The following is a 26,738-nucleotide window of genomic DNA, read 5'->3' on the forward strand; positions in this document are numbered from 1 at the left end:
GGCTTTTCTTTTCAACAGCATCATAATTGTCCCTTGAATGACCATATCATGGTCAGATAACAGTAATGCTTTAAGTGATCTTGGAGATGATTTCTAGTACTTCCTAAAGTGGTGTTTCAGGAAGAATGTCTTAGGAGCTGTTAAAAGTGTTCCTTGGTCAAGAGTTTCTTTGGAGAGTTCTGTTTACTGTATCCCTCCTCTTGGACGGTTATAACATATGTCAGTATATTAAAGATCTGAGAAATTCTGGAATAGCAACCTATTAGTTCTTTAATCCAAACATCCCCTAAACTCATCTGAGCCTAGATCATGTCAACAATTAAGTAAGACTAGTGATATTAACACATTTGTAAAGCAGAATTTTTCCAAGCTATGTTCCATGGATCTCCTTAACAGATGAAATGTGAAAGAGGACATCCAGAGAGTTTATTTTTTAATTTTTTATTTATTTATGGACGGGGAAGCTTGGTGGGCTACCGTACATGGGGTCGCAAAGAGTCGGACATGACTGCACACACATCGAGCACACCAAGTCTTAGTCGCGGCATGTAGCGTCTTTAGTCGTGGCAAGCAAGCTCTCAGTTGTGGCATGTGGGATTTAGTTCCCTGACCAGGGATTGAACTGGGGCCCCTGCATTGGGATTGCAGAGTCTTAGCCACTGGACCACCAGGGAAGCCCCCAGAGGGTTTAAAAATTTGTTCAATTTAGTGGCGAAGCTGTGGGTAGAACACAGTTATTTGGACGGCCACCTTAATCCTCTTCCTTCACTGCTCCCTTAGGTTGCCACCAACTACTGTCAAAAATCAAAAGAAAAGAAAACAAGTGAGGTTGAAATATGTGTGATCCAGCCAGTGAGTTAACACAGGATGCCTTCCAAAAGACCTTCTTTCACATTCATCTGGTCAGGTACATGCTATTCTAATAAAATGCTTTGTTTTCAATATCTTTTGTTTTCAAAGGTAAATCTTTAATTTAAAAATTATATATTCATCTGTGAAATAGGATTGTGGGGACCTTAGTCTGAAGCTCCTTTAATAGGACTGATTATAATACAGTCAAAAGTTGAACTTCCCTCTGCTTCCTTTTTTTCTTGTAGGATTCTTTGGTTTATTATTTCAGTAACTACTTATTTATATACAGTGTGGTGCAGTGGTAAAGAATCCACCTGCCAAAGCAGGAGATGAAGGTGATATGGGTTCGATCCCTGGGTTGGGAAGATCCCCTGGAGTAGGAAATGGCAACCCATGCCATTATTCTTGCCTGGAAAGTTTCATGGACAGAGGAAGACTGATGGGTTACTGTCCATGGGGTTGCAAAGAGTCAGACATGACTGAACGCATGTGCACAACATTTGCAGAAATGTAACAGGCAAGGCCTCGGGGACTAGGAGCACAGCAGGGAACAAAGCATAGTCCCTGTGCTTATGTGGTGGGTGTGAGGACAGAGGTAATCAAGGAGTAGGTAGATGGATGATGTAATGTCTGATATTTTTATGTCCTGTGAAGAAAAAATAATCAGGGAAAGGGGAAAAGAATAATAGTAATAGAGGGAGTGATTTTAGTAGAGCCTTGGATGAAAGGAGGAAGATAGATAGTCATGCGACGTTCTTTGGGAAGAAGGTTTAAAGCACATGAATGGGAAATGCAAAACCCTAAGCTGGTACTTCCCTGGTGGCCAAGTGGTTAAAACTCCATGCTTCCAATGCAGGGGGTGCAGGTTCCATCCTCGGTTGGGGAACCAAGATCCCACTTACTGCAGAGAGTGGCCAAGAAATTAAAAAAAAGTCCTCAGCCAAGGTTGGGCTTGATGTCCTTGAAGAGGCTTACAGGAGTGAATGAGAAGGAGGGTGGAGAAAATGAATGAGGTTGGGTGGGTCACTAGAGGCACAGTGGAGGAGATAAAGAATTATAAGGTGCATCTGCTGCCCCCAAGATGTTGATAAACCTGGAAGGTGGGGCGGGCATTGTTTAAAAACATGAAAGCAAACTTTACGATTGAATTAAATTAAAACCTATCTGGTTTTCTACATGGAGTTTTCATGATTAATAGTTGCTCCAAAAAAGTAAAGGTGTTATAGGAAGGAAATCTTGAGATAAATTTGGGCAGTTGCTGGTTTAGACACTAAGTCGTGTCTGACTCTTGCAACCCCACAGACTGTAGCCCGCCAGGCTTCTCTGTCCGTGGTATTCTCCAGGCAAGAATACTGGAGTGGGTTGCCATTTCCTTCTCCAGGGGATCTTCCTGACCCAGGGATTGAACCTGGGTCTCCTGCATTGCAGGCAGATTCCTCACCAACTTAGCTATGAGGGAAGCCCATATACTCATCTTGGAGATTTACAAGATACTAACACACCCCATCACACACTCACACCTTCCCCCACCACACACAATCACATACAGAGACATTGAACAGTGAAGTATCTTGACTTCCTAAAATTCCACCTGTTTTACTTTTGAATATTTTATTCAAATGTCTTATTACTGAAATATTTTTCTCCTGAAAGAATTTTTATCAACATTCTGAGAAACTGTAGGGTGAGGTAATTTATTTTATAGACTGATGACTGTCTCCTTGGATGATCCAAATTCTCAAGGATTGTTTTCTCTGGTTTTCAGTAGATGTATTCTATTCTGTTCACAGAAGCTGTTGAATGTAGCACATTTAAAATGTGCTTGGTCCATGGGACTGCAAAGGTATAGTGAGGAGTTTTAAAAACTTTATCTTTATTTAAAATTAGACCCCTGACACTTTTCACTTTGATATATTCTCCAAATTTTTATCATGGCAACTGTAAAGACCAAACTTAGTAAGGATGAAAAACATCCAGTCTTATTAGATCCTGGCTCAACTGTTTGGTTCCTCTAAAGTCTAGTCTCCTGATTTATGACTCATCTGAAACACAATAATTTTAAAAATTCATCATAGCAAAATTGTTAAAATGCTAGATAATTTCACTGTGTATATCAGATGAGAAATATACCCTCAATGAATGATTTATTTCAAGATGCCAAAAAATGGAATTCACATGAAATGTTATGTGCTTCAGAGTGAAATAATCTCTGATTCGTGCAGGGGGATCATAAGCACTAATGTATGTGTATTTATGGATATAAAACTGTGGGACTTGGCACGCTGTTCCTATTCACGATGGATCTTCTGCAAAGGACAATAAAGTCCACTTGTTCAACTTCCACTAGACCTTCTGCAAACATAAGGCAGGCCAACGGGGTCCTGAGGCTGCCTTTAAAAGTGAAAACCCCACATCAGAGGAAGCGCAACTACTCAAAACAAATTTGTCAGAAAAAGCAGACTAGGGCATAAAAGTTCACCTAAGCAAGTCAAGATCCGGCTTCCCTTCACAAGTACTGATGCTGCTTCCTTGGGTATGTGGCAATGGTCAGGGTCTCTGCCTGGGATGTTCTGGGAACAGTGTTTGTAGACAAACTGAGCTTGCACACTGAGGGCCTCAGGGAGGGTGTGTCCTTATACATGTGATAGAATGGGCGCTTTTTTGAAGTCCTGCAGCAGAAAGAACACTGTCCTGGGAAGGAGTGGACATGGATATTTGATAAGACACTAGATTTAAAGTTGTGTAAAGTTAGGAAAGCCATACCTTTCCTCCCAATTTCCGTTTTCTTCTCTGAAGGGAAATTTTGAGTTCTGAAAGCTTGTAAGCCTACATTTTTTTAATGTTAAAATTATTTTCAGATCATTGTTCCTTTCAATGACTTAAAGGCCAAGTAAATAAAAATAATTGGGAAATTCAGCCTGGCAAATATTTCATGTTTTTATATTCGATATTGCATCTTTTTGAACCCAAACCCAAAAGTCTCAAGTTATTTCACCGTTTCTTCCCACTACCCTTTTAGGCCATATAGGAGTTTAAGAGTGCATACTCTTAGATATGTGTGGATCTCCTTGTGCTTTCTGGATAGTTCTTCCAGCTCTCAGCGGGACCCAGGAATGGTTTACTTCTCCTGTTTCTTCCAAATCAGGGCCACATGGCCTTCTCATGGAGTTCCTGTTGGAGGAAAATGAAATTTTAATCTATGAGAGTTAATTGCTATCCAGGTTGGTCTGTTCTGCTGAAATTAGAGTCCACTTTTCTCAGTTTCAGCTTTTCTAAAAAGCCCCTCTACTGTAATTAGAGGGTAGAACTTCTGTGCCTGAAATGCTTGTGCTCCCTGACCTAATCTGTTACTTCCCCACTTCCCCCTGATTGCTTCCATATCTATCACTTTCCTAACAACTACATTTATATTTTTACATCTCTCTGTGTGCATGAGACAGAAAGAGAACCAGAATCACTATCAGCATCTTCTGAGCCAAATCTGCCCCCCAGGATCAGTTTCATGGAACCCTCTTACTTGAAACATTCAGGTTAAATATCCAGGTGGAGAGACACCATGACTGGAGTTTGGTGCACCCGTGCTAAGTCACTTCAGTCGTGTCTGAATCTTTGTGACGCTATGGACTGTAGCCTGCTAAGCTTCTCTGTCCATAGGATTCTCCACACAGGAATACTGGAGTTGCTTGTTATGCCCTGCTCCAGGAGATCTTCCTGACCCGGGTGTTGAACCCACATCTCTTAAGTCTCCTGCATTGGCAGATAGGTTCTTACTACTAGCGCCACCTGGGAAGCCCTGGTGGGAGGTTGGATGACAAGTTAAATCATTTTATAGTGAACATCAAGAACTGCTCTCAGTTCTTTGACAACTTTGCAAGTTTATTTTACTGCTTCTTGACTTTTTTTTCTGCTTTCATAATTCTGCTTTATTGGAAATTTCTCAAAGTGAGTACACTGCCAGTCTTGGTGACATTTTGATTGCATTTAGATCTTTAGGACAAAGAAATTGTCTTGTCATGTTCATGAGCTTGTGGATAAGAAAGTGAGAATCTTCTTTTGCACTGTCTTGTGTTTCCATGCTGGGGGAGTCATGGGTTAGAGGAAAACCTCTATTGCTCACTGTTCAACTTTCATTTGTCTCCAGGGTGAAAGAGGGGCTTTCTAATGGCTTAGTTTGGGAGAAGGAACATGATACAGCCCTTTCCTTCCCTCTCTGTTCTCCTGTCCCTTTCTCTCCTTTTTATCTATCCATCACATTCCAGATACCATGCATTCTGATCCACTGCTGGCTGTTGTATTGTTGTTGCTCAGTCTCTCAGTCATGTCTGACTCTTTGCCACCCCATGGACTGCAGCATGCTGGGCTTCTCTGTCCTTCACTATCTTCTGGAGATTGCTCAGATTCATTTCCACTGAGTCAGTGATGCCATTCAACCGTCTCATCCTATGTCACCCCCTTTTCCTCCTGCCTTCAATCTTCCCCCAGCATCAGGGTCTTTTCTAATGAGTTGGCTCTTCACATCACGTGGCCATAGTCCTGGAGCTTCAGCATCAGCATCAGTCTTTCCAATGAATATTTAGGACTGATTTCCTTAAGGATTGACTGGTTTGATCACCTTACTGTCCAAGGACTCTCAAGAGTCTTCTTTAAGAAGAGGTGGCAAGAATACACAAAACTGTTTGCTAGGAGGTTTTTGTTACATTTGCCCAGCTCCAGAGACCAGAGAAATGTACAAGGCTGTTAAATTTAAAGGTAAATATCAGCATTTTCAGTCATAAATTTGAAGCCATATCCTCCCGTTTACCCTTGCTTCTGTCTCCTTCTCTTTTTTCTTTCTCATAAGTAATAAACTTAATATTGTGGTCTCCAAGTCTCTGATTTCTGTGTCTTTCTCTCAGTTTTCTCTGAACTCTGGAGATGTGCTTGTCTCTCCGTCTCTTTGGAGGTTGATGGCTTTCCTGCTCCTACATTTTCCACTTTTTGGAAGGCTTCATTAGACTGAAAGAAACTTCCAGAAACTTTTTACAAATAGAAACTATATTAGCCTTTCAGAATCAATTAAGACAAATAATGATGATGTTAGGGAAGTTTACTTAGCAACATAACAATCATCAGGACAGAATGATTTAATCATCTCCGCCTAAAGTGGAAATGGGAATAATGACCCAGCCTCAATTTTCAGAAATGTTGACATACATAAACACATGTCCTTTTGAGCTACAGTTTTCCAGCAATCATTTTCTGCTTCTTACCCACCTGTGCAACAGTAGGGATTAGTCAAAAACCTTCAATTATACATCCTATCCCACACATGCAGTGTGGGAAATGCAGCATATAAAAAAAACACAATTTCTAGCTTTCAAAACAAACATGAAAAGAGATATTAAACAGAGTGGCTCTGGAAAATGGAAGACTGAACATAATGGTTATGGATTCATGGAAATTTGTGGATGTTGAGATGAATAGAGAGAAAACTGGCTTCAGACAAGTGAGAGAGAGGGTTTCAGACATGGTTCTTGAATGGCCAGCTGACTGAATAGGGCATTTTGGAATATTTTTCCATGAGCACCCATATTATATATTGATTTTTGGTTTTCAGAGGCAACCCCCTCTGCCCAACTCTTCCATACAGTATTACACTTTGATGAAACTGAGATTGACCCCTAAGGAAAAATAGCAGCTAATAAAGGTCTCCTACAGGAAACTTTTTCTATGAAGCTTTAAGTTGACTTAAAAAGCCCAATCTTAGATGGAACCATTTCGGAAATGGAAACGTAATATTTTCATAAATTTCACTTGTTTTTTAAATGTTTCCACCTTTCTTACAATTATGAAGATATGTATGAATGGAAAGAGTTTTCAAAAGCTTCGAGTTTTCTCATAAATATTTTACATGGCTACAGATAGAATATTTTTCTTTCTCTGGTGCTCCTGGAAAATCTTTTCAGTCCCTGGAAAATAGAGATTAAAAACACTGGGGTTATGCCTTCTCTGGTTGTGTAGGTCAAGACCACTCTATCCAGGGCGTTTCTGATAGCAGGTCCCCGCAGATGAATGTCTTTTTGGTTGAGATTGCAGTTTGCTCTCTCCATTTGGCACCTCCCACTCTGCTGGCCAGGACTCTTTCCTGTGCACCTGTGAGAATGCTCAAGGACACAATTCACAGTTGTTCTTGGCCTTCTTGGAGAATTCGCAACAGCCTGATTTTAAAAACATGGGTGCTGGAGCACTGCCTGATTGTGAAATGTTTTTGAGGTGTTATGATATGTTTTGCAAGCCCCACGTGTCAGACACAGAAATAAATAAAAAGTTCAAAATGGAGCTGTGCATAGATAGAAAATATTTGAAAACAGCAATAAGTTAAAAGTAATGGGATGTGTGAAGAATTGTGTCTTGGAGAGAGAAGTAGAGTAAACACATTTGCACTGACTTTCTCCAGCAGTTTTTCTAAAAAAAATGTATTGGAATAAAGTTGATTTAAAACATTATTTTCTGCTGTACAGCAAAGTGAATCAGTCATACATATACAAGAGAAGAGGGTGACAGAGGATGAGATAGTTGGATGGCATTACCGATGCCATGGATGAGTTTGAGTAAATTTTGGGAGATAATGAAGGACAGGGAAGCCTGATGTGCTGTATGCCATGGGATCACAGAGTCAGATGTGACTTAGTGACTGACCAACAACAATATATATATTCACTCTTTTCTAGATTCTTTTCAGATATAGTTCATTACAGAGTACTGAGAAAAATTCCCTATGCTGTACAATAAGGTCTTTATTATTCATTCCATTTTATATGTGTATTTCAGGCTTCCCTGGTGGCTCAGTGGTAAAGAATTTGCCTGCAATGCAGGAGACCCAGGTTCAATCCCTGGGTTTGGAAGATCCCCTGGAGGAGGGCATGGCAACTCACTCTCGTACTCTTGTCTAGAGAATCCCATGGACAGAGGAGCCTGGCTTGCTGCAGTCTATAGGGTTGCACAGAGTCAGACACGACTGAAGAGACTAAGCAGCAGAAGCAGCAGTGTGTCATTTGCAATAACGTGGATGGACCTAGAGACTGTCATACTAAGTCAGACAAAGACAAATATGATGTTACTTACATATGGAATCTAAAAAATAGTACAAATGAACTTATTTACAAAACAGAAATAGAGTCATAGATGTAGAAAACAAACGTATGGTTTCAGGGGTGTGGAGCAATAAATTGGCAGATTGGGTGGTCATATACAGCAGATTTCTTTATAGTCAACTCAAATAAAGTCATGCAGGTTTGATTGAAATAGTTCTGTATATCTGGGAAGGATATGTTCTTCAAGGGAGCATGCATCTTTGGGAGAGGTGCATGAGAGACAGAGGAGGGAGAAGGGGATTCTACTTGCAGTGGTTTTGTATAACAGTTGCAGAATTAGAAGCATCTTCTAAATGGGTGGTCTATGGATGTGAGGCTTAGAATTGCTGTAATCATTTTGCTACCATGAGAGAGAAAGCCAGCTTGAATACAACCCAATTAGGACTAAACCAACCAATGCATATTATTTTCTTGGTCACTGAGATTAATTCAGAGGTGGATGGACACATGATTAGAGTTGGTCCCTAAAAGAGAAGATGATAACTTTTGTTTAATGATTGGGAGGACATAAAATCTCATTTCTGGTGGGTGATGTAGTTTGAGAATCCAAGACCATTTCACTACATGGAAGATGGTGACCTGAAAGCAGATTCAGCAAATGAGGAAGCAGAGTCTGAACAACTGTGCAGAAATGGGCTGAAACCTTGATCAAATGTCTCCTGAAGGTTTTTTAAAATTTAAATATATTTAACATCAATATGATATCAGTTTCAGGTATAGAATATGGTGATTTGACATTTGTATACATTGTGAAATGTTTATCACAGTAAGTTTAATCATGATCTGTTACCACACAAAGTTAATACAATGTTAGTGACTTAATTTCCCATACTGTACATTAATCACATTCACATGAATTATTTTACAACTGGAAGTTTGTACTTCTTGATCTCCTTCACCCAGTTTTGTACTCTTCCAACGTTTTTCCCTTTTGAGGAGGAAACACTAGTTTGTTCTCTTAATTTATGAGTCTTGCTGTTGTTCAGTCACTAAATTGTGTCCGACTCTTTGTGACCCCGTGGACTGTAGCATGCCAGGCTTCCCTGTCCTTCACTATCTCACAGAGTTTGCTCAAACTCATGTCCTTTGAGTCAGTGATATCATCCAATCACCTCATCCTTTGCTACCCTCTTCTCCTCCTGCCCTCGATCTTCCCAGCATCAGGTTTTCTCTAAAGAGAAGGCTCTTCACATCAAATGGCCAAAGTATTGGCGATTCAGCTTCAGCATCAGTCCTTCCAGTGAATATTCAGGGTTTATTTCCTTTAGGATTGACTGGGTTGATTTCTTTGTTGTCCAAGGGACTTTATGGGTCTGGGTTTTATTTTTTAGATTCCAAATACAAGTGAAGTAATCCAATATTTGTTTTTTTTCTGTCCACATTATTTTACTTAATACCCTCCAATTCCATCCATTTGGCAGCAAATAGCAAGATTTCTTTTCTTTTTTTTTAATGGCTGAGATAGTGCCTCATTGTATATATTGCCCCACCTTCTTTATTCATTTGTACCTTGATGAACACTTTGGTTGTTTCCATGTCTTGGCTATTGAAAATATACTGCAGTAAACATGGGAGTTACATATATATTTTTGAATTAGTATTTTGTTTTCTTGCTATAGACATCAATAGAAATGGAATTGCTAGATCATATGTTAGTTCTATTTTTAACTTTTTGAAGAAACTCCATACTCTTTCCATAGTGGTTGCAACAATATACATTCCCACTAAGAGTATATGAAGATTCCCTCTCTTCACATGTTTGCAACACGTCATTGCTTGTCTTTTTGATAATAGCCATTCTGACAAGTGTGAGACAATGTTTCATTGTAATTGTTATTTGCTTTTCCCTGATGATTAATGATGTTGAGCATCTTTTCATGTGCTTGCTGTCCATTTGTATGTCTTCTTTGGAAAACTGTGTATTCAGATCCTCTGCCATTTTTTAATTGAATTTTTGTTATTGAGTTGAATGAGTTCTTCATGTATTTTGGATATTAACCCCTTATCAGATATATGACTTGCAAATATCATCTCTGTACATTTGAAAAATTGCTTTTTCATTTTGTTGATGATTTCTTTTGCTGTGCAGAAGCTTTTTAATTTGATGTAATCTCCTGAAGATTTTGCTTTTCTCAGCTTTAAGTTCCATGAGCCAGTAATTTCTGTTACAAATAAATGCATTGGTTGAGTTGGAAACATTAGTTGATTGAAATGAACTTGAATCAATGTTACTCTGTAAATTGGAGTTAATGCTCTATATTGTCATATGCTATCATATATACAAAACTGCACATTACTTTCTTGGGTGTCTTAAGAAAAATATTAATATGTAAAGGACAAAACCCAGTAAAGTATGCAAATTTAAATCCACACCTTCACTATGTAGGTCAAATGTCATAGTCACTTAGTTTCAACTGATTTACTGGCAAAAACACAAAAGCATTTAATAAGAATCAGATGTACTACAAGTTGTATATAACTAATTGGATTCAACAAAATCTTGGAGATGTTTCTGCTTGTTTTTTTGAGCAATCCAGCAGTTTAGTCAAAATAGAAACTGTTTTCTTTCAATTCAGAGCAACAAATGAAAAATATATAGTACAACAGAAGAAAATGATGCAATTTTGTTCAACTGAGAGACACACACACACATACCAAGAAAACAACAAACATATATATATACAAGCACACAGAAAAAAATTACACAGTGACACACACATACAAATAATTTACCCAAACACAAAATGAAACTATTTGCTGAAGTCCATGGATACTAATGCACAAAGAAAGGATCTTATCTCAACAGCTACAGTTCGCTTTAAGGTGACAGCCCAAATAATTGAAATACCCAGTGGTTATTAAATTTAGGGTACTTTAATATTTTCATGTCTTTTCCTTCTTTATAAAAGCAAAGGACAAAGATATTTCATAAAATTGTCAAGAAGCAAATCAAACTCTAAGGTAAAACTAATGGAATTAAAAAGTGGCTTGGACTTCCTTTTTTTGTTTGCTTTGTTTTTAATCTAACATCACAAGGTAGGTAGAATAAAGGAGGAAAGACAGAGGGCTTCATAGGGTACAAAAGAACAAAGACAAAGAAAGAAGATGAGAATGAGAACTAGAATTGTTACTTAGCAAGTTTAATCAATTAAAAAGTCAGAGGAAAATGCATAGATAATAGTTTCAGGATCTTTAAATCCCATCACCAGCATTGGAATTATCGTCTACCAATCTATCAGTTTAGCTATAGTCATGCTTATGTCAAAAAGGTCATATGAGTTGGTCAAATCAGCTATATTAATAATCAGTTAACTTGATAAAAATTAAATCCAAGTCTTTTGGAATTGTCAGAGCAAAACCAAAAATCATTCTGAAGATGATAATTGCATAACTGTTTTGCTCATAGGCTCATCTAAGGGGTAAAAGCCCTGCCCACAGTGCCTGATGGACCGGCTGTCATGTTTTATACTTTATCTGGACCCTGCACTCATAGACTTAAACTAGATATAAGCATCTGATTCCAGGGTAGCAAAAACATAAGCTCGCCAGTAAATCTGAGCATAATCTGGTGCTAGGAGACAAACTGATCAATCAGATTTTCCATTTCAGGATTGAAATTGAGAAAGACAAAGGAATCTGTCACTTGACAATAAAGCAGAAGCTGAAAAGTTGCTTTGAGGTGAACTTGAGGCCTCATAAGCCAAAATCTTGTATAGCCAGAAATATGAAGCAGATATTTAGAGGAAGGACAGAAGGGATCAGACTGTAGAATGTATGCAGTCCTGTAGTCATAAAGCTTAGTCACACTGAGGGCAGAATAGAGAGTCAAGAGCCAGGAACTTCTTGTTGGTATCCTTGGAGATAGTATGATCTCCCAATTCTTTCTGAGATGGGGATCTATTATAGCACCTGTTTCTTGAAAGATCTAATTTCTCCCAGTGGTGCCAAGTGTATTTTTACAATAAACTCCCCTTTTACTTGAGCTAACTTGAGTATGTCTCATTACCAGAGGAGAGGTTGAAATAATTCTCAACTCATTTAGGGCATTTCTGCCCCTAAGACTTTGATTATCTATATGAGAATTAGCTGGGGATCTTGTTAGAAATATGGTTTCTGGGACAGAATTCTGGAAATTCTGATTCTATGATATAGAGAAAGCCCTGAGTCTGTTGTTTTTTTCTAAAGTAACTTCAGGGCACTGGTATTTGGGAACCACTGCATTTGTTCATGTTGTCCCTTTACTGGGAACCCTTTATCCTGTGGTCCTCAAACTTTTTTGATCTCCGGACCTTTTTCTCACTCTTAAAAATTATGGAGAACACAAAACTTTTGTTTATGTGCTTTATGTGTGTCACTATTTATCATATTAGAAATTTAAATTGGGAAATAATAAACATTTTTAAAAGTGCATGCAGTCCATGGGGTTGCAAAGAGTCAGACATGACTGAGCAACTGAATAACATTAAAAAAAATAAATCATTGCATGTTGTTAATGTCCTGGGCTTACTGTAACAAAGGGAGTGGGCTTAACAATAGAAATTTGTTGTCTTACAAAACTGGAGACTGGAAGTCCGAAATACAGGTGCAGCTAAGGTTGATTTCTTTTGTGGGCTGTGAGTAAGAATCTGTTCCATGTTTAACTTCCAAGAGCCTCAGTTGGTCCTTAGCTTGTAGAGATATTCTCCATGTGTCTTCCCATCATCTTCCTTCCTTTGCAAGAAATGCAAGAGAGGCAAATGTCTGTTTCTGTGCCAAAATTTCTCCTTTCTACAAAGACACCTGTCACACTGCATTTGGTTTCATTGTAACGACTTCATCTTAATTTGATCATCTACAAAGACTCTGTTTTCAAGAGAGAGGACCATCACAGGTATTGTTGTTGTTATTCAGTTACTCAGTTGTGTCCGACTCTTTGTGACCCCCATGGACTGTGGGATGCCAGGCTTCCCTGTCCTTCACCATCTTTCAGAGTTTGTTCAAACTCATGTCCATTAAGTCGGTGATGCCATCCAAGCATCTCATCCTCTGTCATCCCCTTTTCCTCCTGCCGTCCATCTTTCTCAGCATCAGGGTCTGTTCCACTGAGTCTGCTCCTTGCATCCGGTAGCCAAGGTATTGGAGTTTCAGCTTGAGCATCAGTCCTTCCAATGAATATTCAGGGTTGATTTCCTTTAGGAGTTAGGAGTTTTTGGAAGATACATTTCAACCCATGACAGAAGTTAAATTTGTTTTTGTGTGAAAATATTCCTACTTTCCAATGTAAAAGAATTTAGTGAGAAAATAGACATTGGTTTGCACTTTTATAAATCTCTAATATCTTGTATAATAGAAAACAACTAAATTCATCATCCCATATGTCTGCTGGGATGCATTGTTTCAGTTGAAATATATGGAGAAAATCTGATCTCATAAAAAATATAGTTGTAAAAAAGAGATATATTAAAAACCTTTTCAGGTAACTGTGCTTAGTTTTCTATGAAACTATACCGAAGCTTCCCTGGTGGCTCAGTTGGTAAAGAGTCTGCTTGTAATGTGGGAGACACAGGCTCTGTTCCTGGTTGGGGAAGATCCCCTGGAGAAGGAAATGGCAATCCACTCCAATATTCTTGCCTGAAAAATTCCATGGACAGAAGAGCCTGGTGTGCTATAGTCCATGGGGTCACAAAGAGTTGGACACGACTGAATGACTAACACTTTCACTTTCATACCAAAACTTGACAAACCGTAGCTTTATAAAGGTTATTTTTAAGTGGAATTCGAAACCAGATTGGTAAACTTCTCATACCTTGTTACCTCCAAGTTCACTGGCATCTCTTGCAATTTGAAGGGTTATTTTACCCACACATAATTTTGTAAATCACATAATGAAGTATTAAAAATATATTTGTTTCCTGAATTATGTAGATTTTCAAAGTGCACAGTGGAAAGCTCCACAGTATCCTTATGAGAGAATGAGAAAAAAGGCATATAAATTCTTAGGATTGTTATGAAAATCATTTTTTACATCATAGGTCACCTGAAGCAATCTCAGGGACTCCAATAGGTCCCCAGGCCACACTTTAAGAACTTCTGTTCTAATTCATTTTTATGTGAGGAAATTCTCCCAGCATTTCAAGTACGACCTTAAATTCTCCTCTCCGTGGTATCCTGACTTCCCCCAGTGAATGGAATCACCTCTTCCTTTGTATGACTGTTTCTGCACTCACTAAATGGTCTCCATGTGAACTACAGGAACTGTATCTTACACACATTTTTACCACTGTAGGTAAAGAACACAATGCCCTAAGACAGATCCTTTCTTATTTGAAACTAGATCAAATTCATTATGTTTTTTTTTTTTAAAGCGGAATAGCTTTTAGTAATCAAGGGACCCAACTTTAACTGTTGCTATTTCTATTGTTTATCATAAGGCAGACTTTCTCATTAATTAAACTGAGAAAAAGATTTTATACCCTGAGATGGAAAATAGTTTTTTAAAATGTTAGTTGCATTTATTTTCTTGAAATTCCATAGATATACCTTTAAGCTTTTATATATACCTTATCCTCTCTCTCAGAGAAGGCAATGGCAGCCCACTCCAGTACTCTTGCCTGGAAAATCCATGGACGGAGGAGCCTGGTGGGCCGCAGTCCATGGGGTCGCTAAGAGTCAGGCACGACTGAGCGACTTCACTTTCACTTTTCACTTTCATGCATTGGAGAAGGAAATGGCAACCCACTCCAGTATTCTTGCCTGGAGAATCCCAGGGACGGGGGAGCCTGGTGGGCTGCCCTCTATGGGGTTGCACAGAGTCGGAAACGACTGAGGCGACTTAGCAGCAGCAGCTATCCTCTAATTGCTACCTTGCAAACTTCTACTCATCTTTAATGATACAAATAGAAAGTTACCTCCCCCGACTAAATAAGACACTGTTCATCTTCTGAAGAATCGCAGTCATGTTGTATTGTGCTCTAGTCTTTCTGCAGTATTCTCTTAAAGGGATCTTTCAAGATGTCCACATGGTGAAGAGGAGACATCTGTTTCTCACTTATGTTGTGCAGTTGGTAAGGGCAGGAGTGCTGTGTTACGTTACTCATATCTACAAGAATAGAAGAGTATAGTACCTTGGATGGGGTATTTCCAGCCTTCTTAACAATTGATGGATCACGTTTTCAGTCAAACCCCCATTGGTTTCCAGAGGCAGAAATTCAACACCCATTCAAGTGAAACAAGACATTTATTTGTGAGTGTATGTTAGATGGATGGAAGGGTCATAGTATTGAAAAGCAAGTGTACCACAAGCTTCAAGCATACAGGAACCCAGGGCTGCTCCAGGGAATTCAGAGATTGGAACTGGGACCAGAATGCTCTCAGCACTTAATGACTCATCTTCATTTCTTTTCTGTAGGTCAGCTTTATCTATGAAGCTAGAACAATGGCTGCTACCAATAGCTTCTGACAGCACATCTTACCAGCACCGTTATCCACAAGAAGGGACTTTTCTTCCAGTTTTTGCTGTTGTTCAGTCGCAAAGTCATGTCCGACTCTTTGTGACCCCATGGATTGCAGCATGCCAGGCTCTCCTGTCCTTTACTATCTCCTAAAGTTTTCTCAGATTCGTGTCCATTGAGTCCGTGATGCTATCTAGCCATCTCATCCTCAGCCACCCCCTTCTCCTTTTGCTTTCAATCTTTCCCAGCATTAGGGTCTTTTCTAATGAGTTGGCTCTTCGCACCAGGTGGCCAAAGTATTGGGGCTTCAGCTTCAGCATCAATCCTTCCAATGAATAATCAGGATTGATTCCTTTAGGATTTGACTGATTTGATCTCCATGCAGTCCAAGGGGCTTTCAAGAGTCTTCCTTTCAGAAACAATTGAAAAGCCTCAGGACCAGTAGCTGACCTCATTTTGGATTACTTGTCTAATTCCTGGACAAATTATTATGGCGAGGAGGGTGAAAAACTAGACTTGGTTCAGATTGGGTCATAGGCCAATCTTACAGACAATTACCATGTCCAGGGAGGGGTTTATGAAGGAAGGTGGCAGCAATTCTTTGAACTTAGTTATTGGAATTGGGAAATAAAAGAGTGAGGAGAAATAGTTCCCCCCGAAAAGATGGTAAGTTCTGTTTTCAGAAAGGAGGAGGAGTCTTAGATAAGCTAATCATTCAATGTCCACCATAATAACTGCCTGGTCTGTCTTTACAGAATCCCTTGTGAAGACATTTGAAAATACCATGTTAGCCAGCCATGGCCAATTTAATCATGTTGTAGGCTTTGGAGTAGTGACATCAATTAATATCTGTGGCTGAATGAACTTATTTAATAATTGCATTTTAATATTTCAGGTTACATGCTTTCCTAGTATTGCAAATCAACGCTTCACAGGACACTGTTATTATTTTCCTATGGTGAATAATGTGATGAAATTACATGGGTACTACTGGATTTTGCACAGAATTGGCATTCACATTCATTTCCACCAGTCTCCCCAGGATAAGTCTGGGCCGGCTATATAATGTGGTCTTCCTAGGATAGCTATCCACCTGATAAAACTTCCAAGAGGCCTGAACAGATGAAAGAGCCACTGTGCCATTCAGAGAACTTTGAGCTTATACTTAAATCCCCAGCAATAGGGGTTGGCACAAGAGCAAAGCACATGTCTGCTTCACTCAAAATAATCCAATGTTATATGAACAAATCTCATACTCCATTCTCATGTTACTCCTGCGTCCTTGTTTAGTTATCAACTATCCTTAATTTTTGTAATTGTCTATTATTGTTGACAACCTAGTTTAATGTTTTCTACTTAGTAATCTCTCAAATATCTCTGCCCTCAATCTGCTATTACAGTTGCTCTGGCTAAGATCCCCAATGTCAATTTCAGGTTAAATGTCAGAGTTCTTTCCCTAGGTTTCAATCTATATTAGATTTTCTCTATTAAACTATCTCATGCTTTCCTTTTTCTCTTTCATAGCACTTAATGTAATTTCCATAAGAGATGTGTATGTTTATTTAACTAATGTTTTCTCTCTAACCTCGTGATGACAGGTTCCACCAGATCTTTGTTCATTGTTGGGATGCCCACTGTCTAACACAGGACTTGATGTATTAGGTTCTCAAAAAAATATTTGTTCAGTGACTGAATAAATAAAAGAGAAAGGAACTTTTTGTGTCATAGTCTTCCAGGAAATAAAATCTGCCTCATATGCAACAGGTAATTCTAAATAATGGAGGAAGGACAAAGGAAAGAAGAAATAGCAGGCAGCCCAAATAGGAAAACATAAGTTTTCAGTTTTAAAATATTGTCTCCAAAAATGCGCTGTGCCCTGTGATCCTGTTGAATACTGTGCATATGAAGTGCACATGTTTTATATTTTTGAGTACATGGGGCAGGAGGCATCTGGCTCCCCAATATGAGCACTCATAGGCTGGATGGTGGTAACTAAATGCTGCTCTTCTTGAGTTCTCTTTACTTTTAGGACCAAAGAGATTGACCAAGGGAAGCCAGTGGTGTGACCATCTCCTAGGACTGTCCAGGGTCTTTCCTTCACGTACTGATCACCTCTGAGGGAAGAGGGAAAAATATATTGAGAAAAGGGTCATTAGTACTGAAAACATCTTCCTTTCTCTGAACTCCAGCATGTGTTTTTCAGTTAAATTGGAATGATTTTTTTTTTTCCTAAGGAAGCAGAAAAGCTATAATTGTTTTCCAACACTTCATCAACATCAAAGTATATACCAAGTGCTCATCTGTGTGGAGCACTTTGCTACTTGTTTTTTAGCTTCGCCACTAGTTGTGTAACTGGGGCATGTTATTTTGTTTCATGTCATTTTTGACTCTAACTTCCTTATTTGTGAAAATGAAAAAAAAACGCTGGAGTAGACTAAGGTTTTTCCAGATCTACCAATCAAGAAAGAAAAACAAGTATTGTATGTCTCATTTGTGAGTTTATTTAATACAACAAAGCAATCATTTGCTTAAGGAAACTAGGAAATGCATTCATTTCTTCAATTTGCAGTCTTGCCTAGACTTAAGAGTGTAGTGAATAAGAACATTGACATTGAAGCCCGAGTTTGAATTCTAGCTTTGTCATCTCCCTGACTCTGGGCAAGTATCTTAACCTCTTTATGCCTCCCTTTGTGTGTAAGGGGAGAACAATGACACTAGTACTTAAAGGATTTAGTGTAAAATATATCAGATATTTAACATATATAATACATATCCAATTAGCATTCAGTTCAGTTCAGTTGTTCAGTTGTGTCCGACTCTTTGCGACCCCATGAATCGTAGCATGCCAGGCCTCCCTGTCCATCACCAACTCCCAGAGTTCACTCAGATTCATGTCCATCGAGTCAGTGATGCCATCCAGCCATCTCATCCTCTGTCGTCCCCTTCTCCTCCTGCGCCCAATCCCTTCCAGCATCAGAGTCTTTTCCAATGAGTCAACTCTTTGCATGAGGTGGCCAAAGTACTAGAGTTTCAGCCTTAGCATCATTCCTTCCAAAGAAATCCCAGGGCTGATCTCCTTCAGAATGGACAAAGGTCCGTCTAGTCAAGGTTCTTCCAATTAGCATTAGCTATTGCCATTTATTCGGAGAAGGCAATGGCAAGCCACTCCAGTACTCTTGCCTAGAAAATCCCATGGATGGAGGAGCCTGGTGGGCTGCAGTCTATGAGGTTGCTACCAGTCAGACGTGACTGAGCAACTTCGCTTTCACTTTTCACTTTCACACATGGAGAAGGCAATGGCAACCCACTCCAGTGTTCTTGCCTGGAGAATCCCAGGGATGGCAGTCGGACATGACTGAAGTGACTTAGCAGCAGCAGCAGCAGCAGCATTGCCATTTATTGAGAATCAACTCAGCGCATTGTTAAACATTGGGGATATAAGAATAAATAATAGGGCAATTAGACTTTACGGAATCCAGTCAAGCCTTTAATCAGTGGTTCTTAAACCTAGCTATACATTAGAATCACCTGAAGAGATTGTAAAATTCTTTCCTTGTGTTACTTTGTGGGAATTGGGGCTCAGAAACCAGCACAAATGCTGATACTATGCCTACTGTTATGTCATGAGTAATAACTATCCTTTGTCTCTGTCCCAGGAGTCTTGTGTCTTCTGCCAGCATTTATGGAACTGAAGACTGACCTGTGAGCTTAAAAGTAGGATAAAATCTCAGATTCTTCATAGGTTTTTTTTTTTATTAATATGCAACCCTAGATCTAACCATGAATTTATAGGAAATATAAGAGGAAGAGAACAGGCTAAACAACATTGAGGTTGTAATCAGCCAAACTCAGAATGTAGGAATTCTACAGGAGAAATAATCCAATTTCATCAACAAATAAATAGCATGGTGGGGAAGAGTAGAAATGTTATATATTAAGAGACTACTATCAATTGAAGGAAATGTATGAATCTTTTTGGACAATTATTCAAGTAGAACTTGCCATTTATTCATTTACTCACTTAGCTGGGCTAGGAGCTGGAGATACAAAGAAGTAAGGCATAGTTTCTATTCCTAAGAATATTATAATTTTAAATAGGAAGGCATACATGTAAACAAATTATACAGAAACTATGAAAGAAGTAAGTACTGGATATAGTGCAGGAAAGAGTGGCTATTAATTCATGTGGACTAGAGAAAAATAAAAAAAGATTCATGTTGAAGCTTATCCTTGAGTTTAATTTTTAAAATATAATTTCTTTGAGGCATTTAAAAATCATATAATGTATCCATTGCAAAGTTTATAAAGTAAATTTATCAACTTGTGTAACTGGTATCAACATACATCAGTTTAAGCGCATTTCCTTTGGGCCGAACTTTGAAGAAAAGGAAAGAGAGACACTCCAAGGAAGAGTGAAAGGATGAGCAAATGATTACATTATTAACTAAAATTAACAGAATTTTCATTAGGTACCCAGTTCAGTTCAGTCGCTCAGTTGTGTGGGACTCTTTGTGACCCCATGGACTGCAGCACACCGTCTCCCCATCCCGGAGCTTACTCAAACTCATGTCCATTGAGTCGGTGATGTCATCCAACCATCTCATCCTCTGTTGTCCCCTTCTCCTCCTGCCTACAATCTTTCCCAGCATCAGTCTTTTCAGATGAGTCAGTTCTTTGGATGAGGCGGCCAAAGTATTGGAGTTTCAGCTTCAGCATCAATCCTTCTAATGAATATTCAGGACTGATTTCCTTCAGGATGGACTGGTTTGATCTCCTTGCAGTCCAAAGGACTCTCAAGAGTCTTCTCCAACACCACAGTTCAAAAGTATCAATTATTTGGCACTTAGCTTTCTTTATAGTCCAATTCTCACATCCATACATGACTACTGGAAAAACCATAGCCCTGATCAGATGGACCTTTGTTGGCAAAGCAATGTCTCTGCTTTTTAATATGCTGTCTAGGTTAGTCATAACTTTTCTTCCAAGGAGCAAACATCTTTTAATTTCAGTCACCATCTGCAGTGATTTTGGAGTCCCCCAAAATGAAGTCTCTCACTGTTTCCATTGTTTCCCTATCTGTTTGCCATGAAGTTATGGGACCAGTTGCCATGATCTTGGTTTTCTGAATGTTGACTTTTACGCCAACTTTTTCACTCTCCTCTTTCACTTTCATTAAGAGGCTATTTAGTTTTCCTTCGCTTTCTATCATAAGGGTGGTGTTATCTGTGTATCTGAGGTTATTGATATTTCTCCTGGCAATCTTGATTCTGGCTTGTGCTTCATCCAGCCAAGAGCTTTATATGGATTGTTTTGTTTATACCTCATAACAACACAATGCTTAGTATTATTATTACCTTCATCTTTCAGATGGTGAAGCTGAGGCACAGTGAGTATATTGTGTTAGGTCACAGTAAGTCGTGAGGTGGAATTATTAAAACCCAGGTAGTCTGACTATAATGACTACATCTTTTCTCATTCTGCTTTTCTACTTGGAAAATCTTGAGGTCTAAACCCAGACTGGTATAAAGGGGCTTGAATGGCTTGAGCGTGGAGGAAGTAGGAGCTGCTGAGATGGGGCTCTAGTTTCTGCCTGGTGTGACTAATGCAGTGTGAAGATGAGGAAATGAGAGGAGGGGCAGGTTATATTGAGTCTGAGATTTCTGAGGGTTATTCAAGTGGAAACGTCCAGGAGGTGTTTTTGGATACCCACAACTGGGCTTGCAATAAAGATTTAACTCTCACTTACACATAAGTGGTAGCTGAAGTCAAAAGTGTAGATGAGACTCTTCTGGCATAAGGCATGAAAAAAGAAGGCATAGGACAGAACGCAGGGAGGATATGAAGTTTTGAAAGTAGAACAGAGGACTATATTGTGCATAAAATAAAAATTGTATATTGAAGCACTAACCCTCAATATGACAATTTTGGGAAATAGGGCTTTTAAGAGATAGTTACGGTTAATGAAGTCATAAACTCATGGTCCTAATCCAAGGGAGTTGGTGGCCACATAAGAAGAGGAAGAGAGCGAGATCTCTCCATGCATACATACTGAGGGAAGGCCCTGCGAGGACACAGCAAGAAGTCTGCTATCTGCAAGTAAGGAAGATAGCTCTGACCAGAAACTGACCCCACTGGATCTTAACCTGGGGCTTCTGACTTCCAGAACTGTGAGAAAAATTTCTATTGTTAAAGCCACCAAGCCAACGGTACTTTGTTATGGCACCCCTAGCAAACTAAGACAGAAAAGAAGCCAGTTGTGCAGCCTAAGAATGGATCATCAGAGAGGGAGAAAAAGTACCAAGACAGAGTGGTGTCATGGAGGTCAAGGGAGGAGTTTCACAAAAGGAATAGTAAATAAGATTTGCCTCTAAGTGGACATAACATTTGACACATATTCTTTTGATTTGACAAATATGAAGTCATTGGTGATTGTGCCAGGATATGGAGGTGGTGGGGCAGAAGCCAGATTACGTTGGATTGAAGAACCCATGTGAGTTGAAGAAATGGATTCTCTAGAGATCCTTTGTCTGGTCTCACCCAGGAGCTTGTCCAAAGTTCAGACCCTCAGTCCCCATCCTAGACCTACTGACTCATAATCTCATTTGAGTAAGATGCCCATAAAGAAAGTTGAGCATCTAGACCATTCTTTCTAGGAAACTATGTGGTAATGAAAGGAGGGAGGATTAGAAAATAGGAGGAACCAGAGGGAATTTTTGTTTACTTATTTATTCAGAAGGGAATTTTTAAATGTGAGGCACTTGAATCTACTGGTGTTCCATGAGGAAGAAATCAATTGAAAGGGAAATACTGAAAAAAAAAGAGAGAGAAAGAATAACCAATGGAACAAGGACATAATGGGTGAGATCAAGAACTTCAGTGAAGAAAATAATCTAATCTGAGGTTAGGGACACTTCCCTCTTTGACCTGGGAAAAAAGAAAATATTGGTTATGTAGATATTTTAGGTAAGAGTTGAGTTGAGGAAGTCCAACAGTTTCATTTTTTTCTTCTATCAAGTTATAGGCATAAACACTTTCTTCAAAAGATGAGTGAACTGGGGACTTACCTGGTGGTGCAGTGAATAGGAATCTGCCTGCCAATGCAGGGGACACAGGTTCAATCCCTGGTCTGGGAGGGCTCCACATGCCACTGAGCAACTAAGCCTTCTGAAGTTGAAGTTGTAAGCAGCCACAACTTCTGAAGTCATTGCACCCTAGAACTGTAAACCACAACTCTTGAGCCTTTGTGCTGCAGCTGCTGAAGCCCACGTCCCTAGACTCTGTGCTCTGCAACAGGAGAAGCCACAGCAGTGACAAGCCCACGCACTGTAACCAAGAATGGCCCCTACTCACCACAACTAGAGAAAGCCTGTGTGCAGCAACAAAGACCCAAAACTAAATAAAATTCAAAAAAAGAGAACTGAACTGATTGAAATGCAAATGGTTAGAAAGAGGATGCAAGGGATCTGGGTTGAATATAAATGTGTCTCCGTACATGTGCAAAGAAATAGAAAAAAGGGAAGAACCAAGAAACTGGAACATTTAATGAGAGCCATGAGGTCAAGAGAATATGGTCAAGGATCGGAGTTGAACACCCCAGAGGAGAAGCAGTTCTGGAGGATAACTAAATCTTGGGGGTGTCCATGAGAGTAGGTAGTTGGTGACCAAGAAAGATTGTTGGAATCATGAACATTAGGGAATTTTGAGCAGGATATGTCAGATAGATTGTCCACACAGATGTTAAGGTCATCCTTAATGACAATCTGATGGAAACAAAAGATTGAGAGTTGGATTAAGACTTCAAACTTCTCAAGGGGAGATTTGTTATGACTGCAGGAAAAAGGCGCCAAGGATGGAATAAGAAGATGGGTGAAACATTAGTGGGGTGAAGATATTGTATGATGGTTTAAAAAAAGCAATGGAGAGCAAGCAGAATGAGGACAGTAATCCTCAGTCCTGGCTGTGATAAGGAGTGGGGATGCCAGGGAGGAAAAGCACAGTGTGTTCCATGCTGCTCTGAGTTCACCAGTTCCTGCCGTGAAATCTAGTCTTGCTGCTTGCAGTCAAACTGCTTTTCCTTCCTACTTTGTCAGTCCTTCCAATATTGCTGGTGGTCACCAGACTGAGCAGTTCCTCATCTCCAGCCCCCATTCTGGTTTCAACCAGGCAACCGCAAGGCCCACAGTCTAGGATGGGACCTTAATGGCCAGTGAGGACTCCAACACATGAGAAATGCACTATAAGTCTTGGACCTCTTCTTTTCCTCCTCTTGGTAAGTTTTATAGACTTGAAAATAGAGTTCAGCAATTGTAGCCACAGCCCAGACACAGCCAGAGGTGAGCTGGTGAGCCCCAAGGGCACCCAGGAAAGAAAAGAATACCTGCCATCTAGCAGCCATTGTCAGCCTGCAGCCATTCCCTATGGTGTGCCCTAAGGAAACTCAGGATGTGAAAACGCAGGATACCGGCCCTGATAGTTGGAGGTGCATTTCAAAGGAATGATCTCAGTGAATGATTACATCCTCCCATACATAAAAAGGTGCTAATTCTCGAACTTGAGATTTCTAGTTTTCTTTAATTAACAGTAAACTTTTGTTGAGAAAGAATCTGTTGGGAGAAGAGTCTGAAAGAGATTGGCCAGAGACCTATAAAAGTGACATTTGTCTGCCAGGATTTATAAAACAGAGGAAGCATTGGAGACTTTGAGCCTGGAGAGTGATGGGATCAATTTCATATTTGGCAAAAATAATTCTGTAGATGGCTAGAAGATGGCTTGGCAGGCAAGATTTTAGGAACCAGCAGATGAGTTAACATTTGATCCTCAAGACTGATTAGAGTGAGGTCTGCATCAGAGAAGTAGTTGGAAGACAGTTTTAAGTCATTTAGGCCCATGACTTAAATCATTGAAGGAAATGGCAACCCACTCCAATATTCTTGCCTGGGAAATCCCATGGACAGAGGAGCCTGGAGGGCTTATAGTCCATGGGGTCGAACAGAATTGGATATGACTGTGTGACCGAGAATGCATGCAGCATTGGGAAGAGGTAGATAAGGATGTGTAAAGGTTAATTCTCCTTGCAAATATGGAATTCAAATTGCATTAAATTACCTTATGACTAGATTATTTTTCTTTTCTGCAATTGTTCTTTGAATTCTTCCAATTGGTTGTTTGGTCCTATTTAACCAAAATAGAAACTCCAGCTAGTGTTTTATACCAATTGTTATAGCAAAACCCAGGAATGAAGGCACTTTGATTTGTCAAGTAAGCAAGACTATCAAAAATAGTTTTGATTGTAGAATACATCCTACATTCTTGTATTTCTCCGCTGTACAATTTGAAGCATATCCCAGACACTTCTAGTTTTTATTGCTGACTTATTAACTTGTCTAAAACAAACTAGGGGCTTCCTTGGTGGCTCAGATGGTAAAGAATCTGCCTGCAATGTAGGAGACCCAGGTTTGATCCCTGGGTCAGGAAGATCCTCTGGAGGAGAGATGTGTATCTGTCAATATTACTCTTATAATCATTGAAACTGGGAGGGAAGGGTGAGGTGAGGGAGAAAAGAATTGTATGTGTGCTATAACTTTGCCAAGACACAAAAATCTGTATTTACTTATTATTTCACCTGATGCAATTTTATTAGCTAGACCTTTGGTCTGCAGTCATTAATTAAGTGTATGTTCATGAAATAGAGGCACATGATTCTCTTAATAAAGCCATTTGGTTATAAACTCAGGTCTGCCTTAGTTTCTTTTAAAAATGGGTGTGAAGTAAGGTACTTTCCTGGCAGTCCAGTAGTTAAGACTCTGCCCTTCCAATGCAAGGGGCAGGGGTTTGATCCCTGGTCTGGGAATTAAGATCCCGCATGCCTCATGACATGGCCGAAAGATTGAAAAATGGGACTGAGGTGAGAATTTTCTATTTACTTCTTATGTGAAGCAAGTAAAGTACATTTGAAGAAACCTATTTTAAGACTGAGTGCACAATGGAGAAGTGGGGTCAGGTGGTCTCATCTCAAGTTCCAATGCCTTGCTTCCTTAAATAAGTTATTTACCCTTTTAAGCTTCATGAGTTTCATTTGTAAAATGAAATGTGAAATAAATGAATCTACCTGAGAGCCTTTAGGAGATGTGTATAAGATAGTATCTTACCAAGCTTTGTCACAGTGCCTGGTTCGTAGAAACCATTCAGCATTATAGCTTCTCTGATATTCCTTTTCAAAGAGATCTGCAGAGCTTTCAGTAACAAAAATTATTTTCCACCTCAAACCAATTGTGCTGTAACTAGGAGGTATGGACGAATTTGGGGCAAAAAATGAGATGAAGATATTTCTAGATGCTAGGGCCAGAAAATGATTGCAGGGGGAAAGAAGAAAGGAGAAACAAAATTGACAGTCATCCAGACTCTGGAAAGTGAGAAATAAATGTTAAGTCCTGAGCCATGTGACACAAGGGAAGAGCTGGGGGTCAGCAGATCAAATTTCAAGATCACTGACGTGACCTCGGCAAGTCACTGGCTTCTTCTGGGTCTCAGTTTTATCATAAGTAAAATAGAGACCATATTTCCTGACCTGCCTGATGCCGAAGATTAATGTGGAAATCAGTTGGGAAATAAGAGTGTGAATGCGCTTTGTAAGTACAGAGGGAAGTAAATACATTGTTTGAGTGCAGGTGTTGAGGCAGTGACCAAGAGGGCATCTTTTTAAAAAATGCTACAAATTATCCACCTTATTTAATGGCTATTATTTGACTTCCACTCTATCAGCATAATCGCCGAGGGAAAACCTTTATGGAAACCAATAGAATAATCTAGGAGTTCAAGATCTGGTGATATTCGCTGAGGCCTGGATTCTGTTCTTCAAATTCCTGGATGTGTGAACCTGGACAAGGGATTTTATCTGTTTGGTCTGTTTCCTTCGCTATCAAATGAAAAGACTAGGGACTTCCCTTGCAGTCGAGTGGTTAAGACTTAGCCTCTCAAGGCAGAGGGTGTGGGTTCAACCCCTGGTCGGAGAGCTAAGATCCCGTATGCCTCAAGTCTAGAAGCAAAACCCCCCAAAACATAAAACAGAAGCAATATTGTAACAAATTCAATAAAGACTTTAAAAATGGTCCACATAAAAAAAATCTTAAAAAAATTAAAAGACTAGATATTCTTTCCCTCTCTTAGGGTTATTTTGAAGACCAAAAACATTGTGAAAGACTTATACAAACAATCAATCAATTAATTCATCATCAGTTAATGCACTCAAATAGAAGATGGTATGAAAATTAGGTGAGGAAATGCATAAAAACATACACCCCCCCCATAGGATGGAGTATTATGT

The sequence above is a fragment of the Bos mutus genome, chromosome 2 (assembly GCF_027580195.1).
Source record: "Bos mutus isolate GX-2022 chromosome 2, NWIPB_WYAK_1.1, whole genome shotgun sequence".
Lineage (NCBI taxonomy): Eukaryota > Metazoa > Chordata > Mammalia > Artiodactyla > Bovidae > Bos > Bos mutus.